Consider the following 15,358-nt stretch of genomic DNA (forward strand, 5'->3'; position numbering starts at 1 on the left):
CAATTCCCAGCCAACACGACTCATACACAGCCACCACCTGTCTGCCAGTGGAGGCTTGTATTGCTATGATGCTGAACAGGATTCAGCAGAGCTTCCAGACTAAGAAGAAAGGCCTAGTGAAGTGGCAACTAACCACAACAGCCATTTCTCCTAGTTCATTTTTTCAGCTCACTTGTGCATTGGTGTAGAGACTGGTTTTGTTCCTGGGAGCCAAAGTAAGCAAAACTCATTCCCCCTCAATTTTTTAAAGCTCCCACACGCCTCTTCTTCTCTGTCCTGGGTGATATATTTGCTTCTCAGGCTAAGGCCAGCCAATTCCATATGCTCCATGCTCACAATGAAACAAATACAAAACAACAAGCCTCCCTCTTGGTAATACTAATCACCCCTCCAATGTCCACGTGCTGTTATACTGAAAGGTCCCACCCACTGGTGGAAAGAACGGAGAGGAACAAAGGAACCTTTCTTTCCACGTATGTTTATTGTGGGAAATGCAGAAACGTAGGAAAGACGTTTACTGTTGACATTCAGTTTAGTTCCTTCTAATCTCAAATATACTTTAAACTACATAGGAATTATGCCATGCGTAAATTTTCACCCTGCTCTTCTTCACTTCATTCTTTACCATAAGCATTTTCTAGTGCCACTAAGCATTTCTTGAGAAGGTGACTTTTTCACCACCATCATATTCCACTGTTCAGAGGTATCTGAAGGAGCCCTGGTGGTGTGATGGCTAAGCATTCACCTGCTAACTGAAAGGTCAGCAGTGCAACCCCCCAGCCTCTCTACAGGAGAAAATACCTAGTGATCTGTTCCTTTAAAAATTACAGCCTGAGGCAGTTCTACTCTGTCATATGGGGTCACTATGAATCAGGATTGGCTCAATGGCACACAACAGAGGTACCCAGATTAACATGTTCGGCTACTAACCGAAAGGCTGGCAGTCCGAGTCCATTCAGAGCACCTTGAAAGATAGGCCTGGCAATCTACTTTCAAAAAATCAGCCACAGAAAACCCTGTGGAACACAGCTCTTGTCTGACACACATGAAGTTGCTATGAGTCAGAGTCAACTCGAAGGCAATTGAAAAAAAAGAGGTACTATAATTTAGTTCAGTTGGGGTCTCTCCCAAGACTACATTTGTGTTCTAAGGTGAATGGTGCCCCCTGGAGTTGTGTTAACAGGGTAGTCCTAGTAACTACTTGCCATTATAAATAACTGCAACCATTTTTACTTGTGGGGAAACTGAAGCTAAGGTAGCCTTAGGGACTTACCTACTTAGCTCCAGTGAACGATATAACTGGGAATCCAATTTAGATCATTTGACCCTAAAGCCAGTGTTTTTACACTGTTGAAAAAACTTCAAATCACTCTACTGTTTCCACATGGCCAAGTCCATTGGCAGAGAAGAAGGAAGAAACTACCTTGTGTTATCACCTACGACGTGCCAAGTGCTTTCTCTACATTAGCTCATCTAATTCTCACTCAAAACTTCAAACTGGATGGATCTCCCCTCCCTCCCCCCATTCTTCAGATAAAGCAACTGAGGCTCAGAAAGGCTAAAAAATATTCCAGGAATTATATAGCCAGCAAGTAGCAGAATAATTGCAACTAGTATTCTGCAAAAAAAGAAGATACTCAACGAGGTGGATTGATACAGTGGCTGTAACAATGGGCTCAAGCAGCAATGACTGTGAGGATGGCAAAGTACTGGGCAGTGTTTCGTTTTGAAATTCACAGAGTTGGTGTAAGTCGGAGCCAACCTAATGGCACTTAACAGCAACAAGTGTTCATTGAGTGCCTCCTGTGTGCTGAGCACCAAGACCATGGCAGGTGCTTGCATGTGGCAGGCATAGTATTAGACCCATCAAGAAACAGAGACTTAGTAAGTTAAAGAGCTCACAAAGCTCAGTCGTGAAGCCAAGATGTGAATCCTGACCTGTCTCACACTGAAGTCCATCCCCACCCAACCACTTCACTCTCAGCACCCTTTTCAGCACAATCATCTCCAGCTTCCAAGACTTAAAGATCCCATTCCTTTGCTGACTGCATCCCTCTCCAGCCTGGGACACTCCACCTTTGATTTTCTCTGTGACAAGGCCACCCAGACCTACAGGAAGGACACCAGGTAGAAAAAGTCAGGCTTGGCTCCATGAATTGTCTCCCTGCCATTCCAGTCTAACGGGCACCAGCATCATGCCTGGCACTATAGCAAGACCAGGGTGGGCTGGAGTGTGCCTAGCCAAGATTAGGACTCCAGGAGGATCAGGAGCTATAACTCAGGTTTGGGTTTGTTTTATTTTTCTAATTATCTTATTCCCCTGACCTTTTATAGTGGCCTCTTCTCAGAAGGAAAGATGCTGATGCTGTAAAATCCTCTCCCAGAAATTACGTTGCACTCATCGGTTCATTCATCTGTTAACAGCCTGCAAGTCAGCTGGGGTCTCCAGTTCCATTGGCTCACACCCCAAAAACACACAGAGATGACCAAGAAAGAGCAAGGCTGGACCCCATCTCATTTCAGTAATGACAATAGTAACCACAAATACATATTGGGCCTGGTGTTGATATGCTCCAAGCTCTGTGCCAGGAGACATAAACTATCTCATCTTAATCCTTTGTCGATGTCATTATTATTACTGTTATTACTATTATAATTGTTTATTTTAAGGATTAAGTAGCCCTGGTATCACTGCAGTTTCAGTTCGAAACCACCAGTGACTATGCAGGAGAAAAATTTGGCAGTCTGCTTCCATAAAGATTTACAGCCTTGGAAACCCTACGGGGTTGCTATCAGTCGGAATTAACTTGATGACGGTGGGTTTGGTCTCATTTTAAGGATTAGAGCATGGAGACTGGAGAAGGGGTAGATCTTGCTCAAAGCTGCATTGTGGGGGACAATTTTTTATTCTGGGCTGTTAGAGAGCAAAATCCAAGCTCCTAAATATTATCCAAATTATCTCAGTCTGCGGAACCTTAGGCTGTTACCCCCAATTGAATCTGAGCTTTCTCTCTAAGAAATGAATCAGACTTTCCCTCTGAGTTCTGAAGGTGGGTCCTCTCATTCACTCACTCCCTTGTTCTCAGAACTTTCCAGAACACCCTCCGATAGTATTCTTAAAGTTTATAAGATACTGTGTCCAACAGAAATATAACGTGAGCCACATATATCATTTAAAAATTTTCTAGTAGCCACATTGTTACTGTGTGGAAACCGTAGGTTCTTACTCGGCATGACTCCTATTGGCCAATAACAAGAGACCAAGGTGGGAGAACAAAAACGCACCTTTATTTCATTGTACAAGGAAATGGAGTCAGTCGGTGCTTACTGCTACCAAGACTGCTCGCCAAGGATGGGCAGGCAGGTTACTTTTAAAAGGGTTTACAAGCAGGGAGTTCATACAAGTTATGCCAGCAACATTATTAATCACACTACGTGGGTGCAATGGGGTTTGCATGTAACCTCCAAGCAAAAGCAGGATTCAAATCAAAGCTATGGGAGGGGTGGCGGCGGAGCCCAGGAAAGGGAACTGTTTTGCAATACAACAATGTAGGTGAAGAAGCCAGGTAAAGAATACACACTGTGGGGGTTCTGTCTCAATATTAATAAGTAAAAAGAGACAAGTGATAATTTTAATAACATATTTTATGTAACTCAACAGGTAAAAATATTATCATTTCAATATGTGGCACTTGCCACATTTCAAGAGCTCCATAGACACATGTTGCTACCGTATTGGGTGCCATATTAGACAGCACAAATCTATAGTACAGAATCCAGTGTGCATTAGAAAGATTTGAAAATTTTATTTAAAAAGACAAATTCCTGGGCCTATTCTTAGAGATTCTCATTCATTAGGTCTGCATAGGGTCACTGTGAGTCAGAATCGACTCGACAGCAACGGGTTTGGTTTGGTTTTTTTGGCAGTGGGACCCAGGAATCTGCATTTTTAACAAGTACCCCCAGGTGACTCCAATGAGAGTTGACTGCAGAACACACTTGGAGAAACTCTAGTTTAGGGGATTTTCTGGGCAAGGTAGAGGGATAACCTGGCCTTCGGCTTACCAAGAATAACACAGGTATCCACCAGTGTCATCGCTGCAGTATCTACATCCCTAAGATATACATTCACCACAATTTCTGTTGTGTCCATGCAGGTGCCCCAGATGAAAAGGCTATAATGATGTTGGGTTGGTTCAACTCATTGTCCCATCATGACCCATGCTCAAAGCACTCTTCAAATAAAGTACTAGGTAAAATATTAATGGTTCTAATGAAATCAGGAAGAAGTTCAGACAGAAAACTTCAAACCCATCACCCTTCCTCCATTCCCTTCAAAGCAATACAACTTTGAAAGGCCTTACATCTACATAATGGCTTCTCCTTGTTTTATTCATGGCCACTTACATTAAAAGAAAGCAAGAATAGTCTAACATCTGGTTTTTCCCCTATAAGCCAGAGTCTTTTCAGTTGCCTCATTTGCATGTGAAAGCTGGACAATGAAGAAGGAAAATTGAAGAAGGATTGATGCATTTGAATTGTGGTTTTGGGGAAGAATATTGAATATACAGTGGCCTGCCAGAAGAAGGAGCAAATCAATTTTGGAGGAAGTACAGGATTTCATTTTACTTGGATCCACAATCAACACCCACGGAAACAGCAGTGGAGGAATCAAAAGATGCATTGCTTTGGGCAAATCAGTGGCAAAAGTGCTGAAAAGCAAAGATGTCTCCATGAGGACTAAGGTGCACCTGACCCAAGCCATGGTGTTTTCAATTGCCTCATATGCAAGAGAAAACTGGACAATGAAAAAGGAGACCAAAGAAGAATTGATGCCTTTGAATTGTGGTGTTGGTGGAGAATATTGAATACACCATGAACTGCCAAAAGAATGAATAACTGTGTCTTGGAAGAAGTACAGCCAGAATACTCCTTAGAAGCATGGATAGCGAGACTATGTCTCATATACTTTGGACATGTTATCAGAAGGGACCAGAACCTGGAGAAGGACATCATACTTGGTAAAGTAGAGGGTCAATGCAAAAGAGGAAGACCCTCAACGAGATCGACGGACACAGGGGCTGCAACAATGGGCTCAAGCATAGCAACAATTGTGAGGATGGCGCAGGACCGGGCAGCGTTTCATTCTGTTGTTCATAGAGTCGCTATGAGTCGGAACCAACTAGACGGCACCTAACAATAACAACAACAACAACCAGAATGTTCCCTAGAACCAAGGATGGCAAGACTTCAGCTTCCTCATTTTGGACATATCATCAGGGAAGATCAACCACTAGCAAAGGACATCATGCTTGGTAGAGGGTCAGCAAAAATGAAGGAAGCCCTCCATGAGATGGACTCACAGAATAGACTCAAATATACAAACAATTGTGAGGGTGGTGAAGGAGTGGGGAATATTTCATTCTGTTAAACACAAGTTTGCCATGAGTCAGAGCCAACCACACGCAGCAACTAACAACAACAAAATGCTTCTCAAAGCATGGTCAGAGGACCGGATAGAGCAGTGTTATGAATTGAATTTTGTCCTCAAAAATATGTGTTGTAAATCTAACACCCTATGCCTGTGGTTACAGAAACCTGGTGGCACAGCAGGGAGAAAGATGTGGCAATCCACTTCCATAAAGATTACAGCTTTGGAAACCCTAAGGGGCAGTTCTACTCTGCCCCCATGAGTCAGAATCGACTCCATGAAAATGGAGTTTTTATACCAGTGGTTATAATCCCATTTGGGAATGTTAATGAGACAGTATTAGTGTAGGGTATGTATTAAATCAATCTCTTTTGAGATATAAAAAGAGCAGATTGAGGAATCACTGTAGCAAGCAAGCAGAGATGGGGGAAGATAGATGCCAAGCTACATGAAGATCACCAAGGAACCGAGAAACTACTTGTTAGGGCACTCTAGAGGCTGAAGATGCCTAATTAATTAGTACTCCAACAGTTATCAGGCCACTTCTAGTCACCTCCTCCACCATGTCAGTCACTTCCCTCAAGCTGTTTTGCAGACTCTCTAGAGAGCCCCAGACAAATTCAGATCTAACCAGCTCAGAATGGTCAGACATGCGCAGAACAGACAAAGACGACTGACAGATGACCCCGGGCTGCCACACATGCTCAATAACACAAGAAAACTTATGTCAAGGAACCAAAAGACTCATGCCAAGGAATCAAAATCACCAGAAATACATCATCAGCAGTAGTCAAGCCCATTTCAAAAGCAGAGGGTCCCTCAGCCACTTCTGTGCCAAGTCTTAGCCCCACCTCATAATAAATAATCAGTAGAAACTATGAATAGTTAAAACTTTCTGATCCTGCCCACCATTTTCCTCCACCCTTAAATGAATATGTGTAAGTATACATTGTAAATTGCTCACCCAGATCGGGGAACTCAATCTGAGGTTGATACCTCTGAGTTCCCACTTGCTAGCCTGTGAAATAAACTCTTTCTTCCTCTCAAAGACAGCATCTGAGAGTTTGGCCTCTTGAATGCTGGGCACAGACCCACTGGTCCGGTTTCACTAGGACCTTTCCCCAGAGCCAACAGAGAGAGAAAGCCTTCCCCTAAAGCCAGCACCCTGAATCCAGACTTCCAGCCAAATCAATTTCTATTTGTTAAAGCCACTCACTTGTGGTATTCCTTTTTTTTTTTTTTGTCTGAGTCCATGTTTACTGCCATTTAATACCAAATATAATATGAACTATCAACTAGCATTTATCAGACAGACAGACATACACCCAGCATTCTCTATCCCCACCTCTTGTTCTATTTTGTTTTTATTGTACATTAAATGAAGTTTCCCAGAGCAAATGAGTTTCTCATTAAACAATTAGTATACATATTGTTTTGTGACATTGGTTGCCAACCCCACAACATGTCAACACTTTTCCCCTCTCGATCTTCAGTTCCCCATTACCAGCTTTCCTGTCCCCTCCTGCCTTCTCGTCCTCACTTGTGGTATTTTTGTTATGGCATCACTAGATTACTATGACAAACAATGATTCTCAAAATTTAAGACAGTCCTGCAGATTTCCAGACTCCTTTTCCTGAGGCTGTGATTCACAGGAAGTAGATTAGAGATTACCAAGGAGAGGAGGGAGAGAGGAATGGGGAGTTATTGCTTAACAGGGACAGAGCTTCTGTTTGAGGTGATGGAAAAGTTTGAAAACAAATAGTGGTGAGTATAGAACAACATTGTGAGCGTGATTAATGTCACTGGATTGTACACTAAAATGGCATCCTGCTAGTCTAAAATTAGGTACCCACATTCAATAGGAAAATTAATAACAGACATCTTATTTCGATTTTAAGGTTTTTCTCATCCACAAAACCAAGATGAACCATAAAAAACCTGACCCAAACTGCAAAAGCCTGCCAGAAACTGCTCTACAGCAACGTAAATTTGTCTTAATCCTGCTAGAAAAAGGATAGTTGTCAAGCCATTACATCCTAATTTAAATCTCAGAAAGTCTCATGGCTGCAGGTGGGTGGATGGCCAAATTATTGGCAGCTAAAAAAAAAAAAAAACCACCGGAAGTAATCTGGTATCTGTTGATCTCAGTAAAGGTGGGGAAAGCAGGGTTCAATCAGTCACGTTAAGATTATCCAGTGGTTGGTCTTGTATGTTTCTTCTTCTTCTCTTTAGAAGCCTCACTATACCTAAAATGCCATTTGCTTTTTCTGGAATCAAAATGGTCTCCCTATATGCCTATAGAATAATTGCTCAGAATAATTATGTTCAAATTTCAGTGAGTTTTGATTTTTTTTTTTACTGCGATGTACTCTATTGCATTTCTCACTGTCTGGTCTGGAAAGCATTCTTAGTTTGGGGTTCTGCTTTCTAGGCTTAGCTGCACATGGTGGGTGTGAGGTTTCTAGTTAATTTCCTGATCTGCAAAAGCAACTCCACTATCTGAGCACTTCAGACACCGCGAATCATTAACTTCTGTAACACTGAAGAACTGGGTATTAAAGACCAGCTCATTTTGAAATCCAATAAATTACGGAGCAATGTTTAAAGTCATTCTTCTCTTGACAAGGCATTGGCAGCCATAGCTGGTTAAGGGAGCATTTTGTCTGTTTCCAAGCAATTGAATGATACTAGGAAATATGGAATCCAATAGTGATGGGGTGCAAGGAAATATCAAACCTACCTGGAGTAACGGTTCTTAAGCCACTGGGCTCAGTTAATGTCCTGGGAATCAAGTATGGTTTGTGAATGATGCCGTCTTCTTTATTGATGTGTTTCTGGGACGGTATCTAATCAGCAAAGTTAGTAGATGGGGAAGGGAAGTATGAGAAGGGGGGTGAGGTGGCACAGAGCTCTGGGTTTACCGCGGGGAACATTGGAAGAGGTCCGTTTTCAACTGGCAGCCTGATTTGTAATGGGCTGTCCTGGGATTCAGCCTGGATGTGCCATCCATCATGGAGAAAGCCCAATAAATCCCTCCTTTCTGCACATTTGTAACACAGCTTCTGTTTCTAAATCCATAAATCCAGGAGGCCAACAGGGATGGCATTTCTCATTTCTCGTCCACAGACAAGTCCTTGTGGCCCTGCACCAATCAGTGGGAACAGTTCACCAACTTGTGCTTTGCTCTCCAGTTTTCTGAAATTCTTCTTCACCACTCCACAGCCGTCACTCACCAATGTCAGTAATTGACATCTACACAGTCCTACCACCACAAATCAAATGACACATTGCATTCCTCAAATTTGCTACAAAAGACCTCTTTGAAGTGTTAAAAAGCAAAGATGTCACTTTGAGGACTAAGGTGCTCCTGACCCAAGCCATGGTATTTTCAATCACCACGTACACGTGCGAAAACTGGACAATGAGTACAGAAGACCAAAGAAGAATTGACACTTTTGAATTGTGGTGTTGGCGAAGAATATTGAATATACCATGGACTAACAAAAGAATGAACAAATGTGTCTTGGAAGAAGTACAGCCAGAACGCTCCTTATAAGTGAGGATGGTGAGACTTTGTGTCATGTACTTTGGACTTGTTATCAGGAGGGACCAGTCCCTGGAGAAGAACATCATGCTTGGTAAAGTAGAGGGTCAGCGAAAAAAGTAAGACCCTCAATGAGATGGACTGACACAATGGAATCAAACATAGCAATGATTGTGAGGATGGCACAGTACCAGGCAGCATTTCCTTCTGTTACGCATAGGGTTGCTATGAGTTGGGACCAACTAGCCAGCACCTAACAACAACACTGTTCTAAGTAGTTTACATTTATTGTCTTGTCCGGCTGTTGCCATAACTGAGATTATTTTCCCAATTTTACAGGAATAACCTGAGTTCCTAAAGTCAATTTGCAGTTCAATTCATACAAGAACCAGTAGCACCTAAAAGTATCTGCTCCTCAACCCTTGATTGCATTACATTTATAATGTTTTGATTGACCAATAGGTAAACCGATGCCTCATGGTCTATTATCCATTTCTTTGATGCTTATTAAAGAAGAGCATTTTTTTTTCCTATGCTTATAGATCATTTGTATCACTCAGTTTGGGAATTAACTGTTGTCCTTTGCACATTTTTCTTTTGTATTTTTTAAGATTGTCAAACTATTCATCTTTGCCCTATTTCTTGCAAATCCTCCCCCCAGTTGTCATTTGCCCTTTGATCTTGCTCAATGTGCTCTCATGTACAAAGTCTTCAATTTTTTTTAATTGAATCCATTAGTCTTTTTCTCAGTGATTTCTTCTGTGGAATTATACCTGATTCCCAGGACATTAGCTGGGTCCACTGACTTAAGGTCTCTGACTGCAGGTAGAAGGTATAGCCTTTCATGCTTGGAAAAATCCTTCCTCAAACTGAGATGAGTCAAATGTTAATCAGCATTTTATGCTAACTTTTATTTATTTTGGTTTTTACAGTATTTTCCTCATATACCTTTTTAATTCATACAAAATTTATTTGGGAATATGATAATGAGGGTCTGACTCGATTGTTCATTTTCCTTTAATCAGTTTTTCTAAGATGACTTCTTGAATTTACTTATTTCACATTGGCCTATGATACTTTCTTTGTCATATTCTTACATGATATGTATAGCAGATTTTAGTCAGTCCTATTGCTTTTATTCCCTTGATGATTTCTTGGGTCAATACCACATTGTTTCATGTATTGTAACTGTATAAATCATTTCATGATGTGGACAGGAAAGTACCTTCCTTTTCAAAATATCATTGGATCACTATTTTTCTTTTTTCCAAATGTCCTTGCATCATCTCACCCATTAATTCTTCCAGGTAGATTTTACAGTAAGAGTTTACCAAATCCTTAAAAGTACCCATCAGATTTTGATGGAGGTATTGCAAACTTACATATAAATTTTTGAACAGTTGATGCCTTGACAATATTTAATCTTCTCATTTAAAAAAAAGCATATTCTTTCAAGTAAACCCCTCAGTCAAGTTGTATGTATTTCTTCATATAAATTACACACATTTTCTGTTACAGTTATTTCTAAACGTTTGTCTTACAGCCATGGATGAATCTTTTTTTTTTTCTGTTGTGACTGCTAATTATTTGTGATGTTTTCAAAGGTTTTCTTTTACACATTTGTTTCAAGCCTATCCGTTTCACTAAATTCTCTACCAGTTCTAAGAAATTTCCAGTTCCTTGTCTTCAGTTTTCTAGACGACAATTCATATAATCTATTACACATAAAGCAATAACAGAGTTCTTTATATTATGCCTCTTATTTCTGTTTCATACATTATTGTATCATACAAAACTTTCAAAACAGTTAGGACAGGAAATACCTTTGGGAATTCGCATAACTTTAATGGGAATGCCCCTTGTGTTTCTCCGTTATCAATGATGTTGACTGCTTGTTTAAAATTAATATTTTAATCATGGTAAGAAAGTATCTGTCTACACCATTTCGATTAATTTTCAGGAGTAACCAAAAAAAAAAAAAAAACCCATTGCTGTCAAGTTGATTCCGACTCATAGGAGTAACTGCTGTTAAATTTTATGAACTCTTTTTTTTTTTTTTTTGACATTTTGGCCTATCATAATATTTATTGGACTTATTGGTGTGACACATTACATTTAAGTTAGTTGGAAAGACACCTGAACCTATACTCCTTAAATAAGATATTTATTGGGAAAATATTTAGCATAGTGCCTAGGACATATTACAAATGAAAAAAACCTTTTATTTGTAAATAACTATTATTATCATTAATATTATTTATTAAAGATAGAATGAAATGGTACCTGTTGATTCTCCTCTAAGAAAAAGTATCACCATGGTTTTCGTTATGCTTCTTTTTTTTTTTTAAATAATTTTTATTGTGCTTTAAGTGAAAGTTTACAAATCAAGTCAGTCTCTCACACAAAAACCCATATATACCTTGCTACACACTCCCAATTACTCTCCCCCTAATGAGACAGCCTGCTCTCTCCCTCCACTCTCTCTTTTCGTGTCCTTTTCGCCAGCTTCTAACCCCCTCCACCCTCTCATCTCCCCTCCAGGGAGGAGGTGCCAACATAGTCTCAATCGTCCACCTGATCCAAGAAGCTCACTCCTCACCAGCATCCCTCTCCAACCCATTGTCCAGTCCAATCCATGTCTGAAGAGTTGGCTTCGGGAATGGCTCCTGTCCTGGGGCAACAGAAGATCTGGGGGCCATGACCACCGGGGTCCTTCCAGTCTCAGTCAGACCATTAAGTCTGGTCCTTTGAGAATTTGGGGTCTGCAACCCACTGCTCTCCTGCTCCCTCAAGGGTTCTCTGTTGTGTTCCCTGTCAGGGCAGTCATCGGTTGTAGCCGGGCACCATCTAGTTCTTCTGGTCTCAGGATGATGAAGTCACTGGTTCATGTGGCCCTTTCTGTCTCTTGGGCTCCTAATCACCTTGTGTCCTTGGTGTTCTTCATTCTCCTTTGATCCAGGTGAGTTGAGGCCAACTGATGCATCATAGATGGCTGCTTGCTAGCGTTTAAGACCCCAGACACCACTCTCCAAAGTGGGATGCAGAATGTTTTGTTAATAGATTTCATTACGCCAATTGACTTAGATGTCCCCTGAAACCATGGTCCCCAGACCCCTGCCCCTGCTACGCTGGCCTTCGAAGCATTCAGTTTATTCAGGAAACTTCTTTGCTTTTGGTTTAGTCCAATTGTGCTGACCTCCCCTGTACTGTGTGCTGTCTTTCCCTTCACCTAAAGTAGTTCTTATCTACTATCTAATTAGTGAATACCCCTCTCCCACCCCTCCCTCCCCTCCTCGTAACTACAAAAGAATATTTTCTTCTCAGTTTAAACTATTTCTCAAGATCTTATAATAGTGGTCTTATACAATATTTGTCCTTTTGCAACTAATTTCCCTCAGCATAATGCCTTCCAGGTTCCTCCATGTTATGAAATGTTTCACAGATTCCTCACTGTTCTTTATCGATGCGTAGTATTCCATTGTCTGAATATACCATAATTTATTTATCCATTCATCTGTTGGTGGGCACCTTGGTTGCTTCCATGTTTTTGCTATTGTAAACAGTGCTGCAATAAACATGAGTGTGCATATATCTGTTCATGTAAAGGCTCTTATTTCTCTAGGATATATTCCAAGGAGTGAGATTGCTGGATCGTATGGTAGTTCTATTTCTAGCTTTTTAAGGAAGCGCCAAATCAATTTCCAAAGTGGTTGTACCACCACCAACAGTGTAGAAGTGTTCCAATTTCTCCGCAGCCTCTCCAACATTTATTATTTTGTGTTTTTTGGATTAATGCCAGCCTTATTGGAGTGAGATGAAATCTCATTGCAGTTTTGATCTGCATTTCTCTAATGGCTAATGATCATGAGCATTTCCTCATATATCTGTTAGCTACCTGAATGTCTTCTTTAGTGAAGTGTCTATTTATATCTTTTGCCCATTTTTTAATTGGGTTATTTGTCTTTTTGCAGTTGAGTTTTTGCAGTATCATGTAGATTTTAGAGATCAGGCGCTGATCAGAAATGTCATAGCTAAAAGCTTTTTCCCAGTCTGTAGGTAGTCTTTTTACTCTTTTGGTGAAGTCTTTGGATGAGCATAAGTGTTTGATTTTTAGGAGCTCCCAGTTATCTAGTTTTTCTTCTACATTCTTTATAATGTTTTCTATACTGTTTATGCCATGTATTAGGGCTCCTAACGTTGTCCCTATTTTTTCTTCCATGATCTTTATCGTTTTAGATTTTATATTTAGGTCTTTGATCCATTTTGAGTTCATTTTTGTGCATGGAGTGAGGTATGGGTCTTGTTTCATTTTTTTGCAGATGGATATCCAGTTATGCCAGCACTATTTGTTAAAAAGACTGTCTTTTCCCCATTTAACTGTTTTGGGGCCTTTGTCAAATATCAACTGCTCATATGTGGATGGATTTACACCTGGATTCTCAATTCTGTTCCATTGGTCCATGTATCTGGTGTGGTACCAGTACCTGGCTGTTTTGACTACCGTGGCGGTATAATAGGTTGTAAAATCAGGTAAAGTAAGGCCTCCTACTTTATTCTTCTTTTTCAGTAATGCCTTATTTATCTGGGGCCTCTTTCCCTTCCATATGAAATTGGTGATTTGTTTCTCCATCTCATTAAAGAATGTCATTGGGATTTGGATCGGAATTGCATTAAATGTATAGATCACTTTTGGTAAAATAGACATTTTTATAATATGAAGTCTGCCTAACCATGAGGAAGGTATGTTCTTCCACTTATGTAAGTCTCTTTTGGTTTCTTGCAGAAGTGTACTGTAGTTTTCTTTGTATAAGTCTTTTACATCTCTGGTAAGATTTACTCCTAAGTATTTTATCTCCTTGGGGCTACTGTAAATGGCATTGATTTGGTGATTTCCTCTTCAGTGTTCTTTTTGTTGGTGTAGAGGAATCCAACTGATTTCTGTATGTTTATCTTGTATCCCAATACTCTGCTGAACTCTTCTATTAGTTTCAGTAGTTTTCTGGAGGATTCCTTAGGGTTTTCTGTGTATGAGATCATGTCATCTGCAAATAGAGATACTTTGACTTCTTCCTTGCCAATCTGGTTGCCCTTTATTTGTTTATCTAGCCTAATTGCTCTGGCTAGAACTTCCAGCACAGTGTTGAATAAGAGTGGTGATAAAGGGCATCCTTGTCTGGTTCCCGATCTCAGTGGGAATGTTTTCAGGCTCTCTCCATTTAGGGTGATGTTGGCTGTTGGCTTTGTATAAATGCCCTTTAGTATGTTGAGAAATTTTCCTTCTATTCCTATTTTGCTGAGAGTTTTTATCATGAATGGGTGTTGAACTTTGTCAAATGCCTTTTCTGCATCAATTGATAAAATCACGTGATTCTTTTGTTTTATTTGTGTGGTGGACGACATTAATTCTTTTTCTAATGTTGAACCATCCCTGCATACCTGGTATGAATCCCACTTGGTCATGGTGAATTATTTTTTTGATATGTTGTTGAATTCTATTGCCTAGAATTTTGCTGAGGATTTTTACATCTACATTCATGAGGGATATAGGTCTATAATTTTCTTTTCCTGTGGTGTCTTTATCTGGTTTTGGTATCAGGGATATGGTGGCTTCATAGAATGAATTTCAGAGTATTCCATCCTTTTCTATGCTCTGAAATACCTTTAGTAGTAGTGGCGCTAACTCTTCTCTGAAAGTTTGGTAGAACTCTGCAGTGAAGCCATCCGGACCAGGGCTTTTTTTTGTTGGGAGTTTTTTGATTACCTTTTCAATCTCTTCTTTTGTTATGGGTTTATTTAGTTGTTCTACCTCTGTTTGTGTTAGTTTAGGTAGGTACTGTGTTTCTAGGAATTCATCCATTTCTTCTAGATTTTCAAATTTGTTTGAGTATAGTTTTTCATAGTTATCTGTTACGATACTTTTCATTTCAGTTGGGTCTGTTGTAATATCGCCCCTCTCATTTCTTATTCGGGTTATTTGCTTCCTCTCCTGTTTTTCTTTTGTCAGTGTGGCCAATGCTTTATCAATTTTGTTGAGTTTTTAAAAAACCAGCTTTTGGTCCTGTTAATTCTTTCAATTGTTTTTCTGTTTTCTATTTCATTTAGTTCAGCTCTAAGTTTTAGTATTTCTTTTCTTCTGGTGCCTGTGGGTTTCTTTCGTTGCTCTCTTTCAATTTGTTCAAGTTGTAGGGATAGTTTTTTTTATTTTGGCCCTTTCTTCTTTTTGGATGTGTGCATTTATTGATGTAAATTGGCCTCTGAGCACCGCTTTTACTGTGTCACAAAGGTTCTGATAGGAAGTGTTTTCATTCTCATTGGATTCTATGAATTTCTTTATTCCATCCTTAATGTTTTCTATAATCCAGTCAGTTTCCAAGTGTTTGAT

This window comes from Loxodonta africana, chromosome 12, assembly GCF_030014295.1.
Source record: "Loxodonta africana isolate mLoxAfr1 chromosome 12, mLoxAfr1.hap2, whole genome shotgun sequence".
NCBI classification, from domain to species: domain Eukaryota; kingdom Metazoa; phylum Chordata; class Mammalia; order Proboscidea; family Elephantidae; genus Loxodonta; species Loxodonta africana.